Source organism: Sminthopsis crassicaudata, chromosome 2 (assembly GCF_048593235.1).
Source record: "Sminthopsis crassicaudata isolate SCR6 chromosome 2, ASM4859323v1, whole genome shotgun sequence".
Taxonomy (NCBI): domain Eukaryota; kingdom Metazoa; phylum Chordata; class Mammalia; order Dasyuromorphia; family Dasyuridae; genus Sminthopsis; species Sminthopsis crassicaudata.
In genome coordinates, this window is record NC_133618.1 from 261,617,245 (window position 1) to 261,620,298 (window position 3,054).

Sequence of the window (3,054 nt, forward strand, 5' to 3'; positions counted from 1 at the left end):
TATATGCTGAATCCACACCACCCTAAGTAAAAGGTAAATTTCTAGATGACATGAACTTCTTTCTATTTTGTTTATATGCCCAGCATAGAGGCATAAAAATGTCCCAAAATGTAAGAAATACTTAAAATTAGTTGAGTTGAATTGAATTTTATAAATGAATAAATATTTTGGTTGGTAATGGAAAACCAATAAAATCCTTCATGAAAGTATTTGATTCTAGAATAAGAACAATATGCAAAAACAAGCTTCAGCTTGAAAAGTAAAGATTAAAAATTCAAATATTCACACAAGAGTCTCAGAGATGAAAAGTAGCCATCAAAAAAGGGCTAAATGGCCAAAAGATAAACAAAGTCTGGTTTCTTCACATAAAGAAAGGCCTTTTTTCAAAACTTTTAGAGTTTCTAAATTAGCAGAATTAAGAAGACCCTAGGGAATGATTCATTAGGTACTTATTAAACACATGTATCAAGCAACAAAAAAATTCCATGAAGATTTTTTCAGGGACTCCAAAGCCAAATTCTTTTAAAATAGTACATATGTAACAAGCATGATAGTAACACTCTAATTATTCAAAAATCCATTGAAGTCTTCTTCATAGGAATCAAAATGGATTAGGGAGTTGTGTTTTTCAATTGCAAAAATGATTTTTTCCCCCTTAGAGTTAATGTACCTAGAATAAATAATAAAGAATTTTACCCCAGAGTTGATGATAAGGAGATAACAAAAACTTTTAGCTATTTCCTCAATTTTTAATTGTCAAAAACACCTCTTTATAGAAATTCTCTTCATGCTAGAGTTTTCTAGCATAAAAATCTTCTCAATCTAATCTTGACCCATTATGTCTCTGTTTCTTTCACTAGCCTTAATTTGCTTTCTTTCATTTCACAATTGTAATAAATTCCCTCAAATTTCTGCCCTTAGATTTCCTTTCTGTTCCATCTATTCTCTCCAATGATGATTTCATGCATATTTATTGTTAGAGCTATGTTTTCATGTATACAACATTCAATTCTACTGTCTTAAGATTTCTTCCATCTCTAAATTCATTTCCAAATATGTACTTGAAAATTCCCATTGGGTCCCCCTAGAAATTCAAAATCAACATTTCTCTAAATCAAACTCATTTTCTTCCCTTATAATTTCTTTTTCTAGACTTTCTTCTTGTGGAAATTGGAAGTTCTTGCTTTCTCATTAGGTCATTTAAGAGATTTTTCTGAAACTCACAAACTGACTGCACACTCTTTTCATTGCCAATTGCATCTCCTTGTTCCTTAGTGTGTAGATGACTGGATTCAGAAAGGGAGTCACAATTGCATCAAAGATAGCAAGAAATTTGTCCAGATGTGATGAATTAAATGGCCATGCATAGAAAAAGATAATTGGACCAAAAAACAAAATTACCACAATGATGTGAGCTGAAAGAGTGGAAAGAGCCTTAGAAGAACCACTTGATGAATGTTTTTGAACAGTGAAAAGGATGAAAATGTATGATATGATCAAAATGAGAAAGACACCTAAAGACATGAAGCCACTGTTGGCAGTCACCATGAATTGAAGTCTATATGTATCTGTACAGGCTAATCTGATGAACCGAGGGAGATCACAATAAAAACTATCCAGCTCATTGGGACCACAGAAGGGCAAGTTAATTACAAAAGCCATTTGGACCACTGAGTGAATGAAACCAATGAGCCAGGCAGCAGCCAGAAGCAATGTGCACATTCTTGGACACATAATAATCAAATAATGGAGAGGCTTGCATATGGCAACATATCTATCAAAGGCCATGGCTACAAGTAGCACCATTTCAACACCACCAATCAAATGAATAAAAAACATCTGGGTGATAACAGCCAGAGAATGAAATGACTTTGTGTTTTCTGAAAAGGTCACATATCATCTTTGGAGAAGTGACAGAGGAAATCCCTAGGTCAATGAAGGAAAGGTTAGCCAACAGAAAGTACATGGGAGAGTGCAGGTGAGGATCAGAAGTCACTGTAAACACAATGAGGGAATTTCCCAGCATACTTGCTAAGTAGAACACAGAGGAAAACACAAAGAGTAGAAGCTGAATGTTCCAAGAATTGGTAAGTCCCAAGAACACAAACTCAGACACTGCTGTGTAATTCACTCTGTCCATTGATTCAGTCAACAAGGCAATCTCTGAAGTTGCCTGTAGGAAGAGAATAAAGAGAGAATTCAGATTACTAGATATGATAATGATATCCCAGAATTCAAGTCAATTCAATAAACACTAGTCAAGGGCTACCAATGTGTAATAAAAACTATGGAAATCTAATAATACTTCCTCCATTGCCTAGTATAATTCAGAAGATTTTTGTGAGAAACATCTCAGTTAATGCATACAAAACTTCGTTGTTATTATTATTTTATACTGTTATTTTTTCATCTTTTCATACCATTTCACTCGTACTTCATATAAAAAACAAAACAAAAAACATCTGATTAGGCCTGTTGGAGTTCTGTTCTAGAAAGTAGAAAGGGACTCAGAATATGTGATAGTACAAAATGAATAGTGGAAGTAATGAATCCTATGATATGGTAGCATTATTCTAATTCACTATACATTTCCATTAATTTAAAACAAGGGCAAAAGATAAGATTTGGGTACAAGAGTCTTTATTCTCACTTATCTTGACCTAGCTATTGTAATACAGTTTTTATTATATTTACAACAAGATGGGCAATAAGGGCAAGAGATGACTGCTCAGAAAAAGATTACAGAGCTCTATTTGCTGGCACTTTGGGACTGGACTCTTTTTCCACACTCAGATTTGGGTGGTAATCCTAGCATAAAGGGGAGCATCAGTATACCCAAAGCTTGCAGACACAGTGGAGCACATAGTTCCAGGGCAAAAGAAAAAGAGTTCTTATGGTCATTCAGAGACAAGAAAACAGACCAGGAGAATAGTAAACACACCATACTAACTTGGAAAAATTGAAAGCATAAAGAACATTGGAACTAGCCCTGAAGACTGATGTACAAAACTCCCAAAGCTTGGGGTACTGAACCTTCCATCCTGGAAGCAGAGT

The 3,054-nt window shown here is 34.4% G+C and overlaps 1 pseudogene; it reads right to left on the bottom strand.

Moving 5' to 3' along the window:
• Nucleotides 1-1,200: 1,200 nt before the first annotated feature.
• LOC141553444 (olfactory receptor 4F3/4F16/4F29-like) lies at nucleotides 1,201-2,155 on the bottom strand (annotated as a pseudogene).
• Between the last annotated feature and the right edge of the window lie 899 nt (nucleotides 2,156-3,054).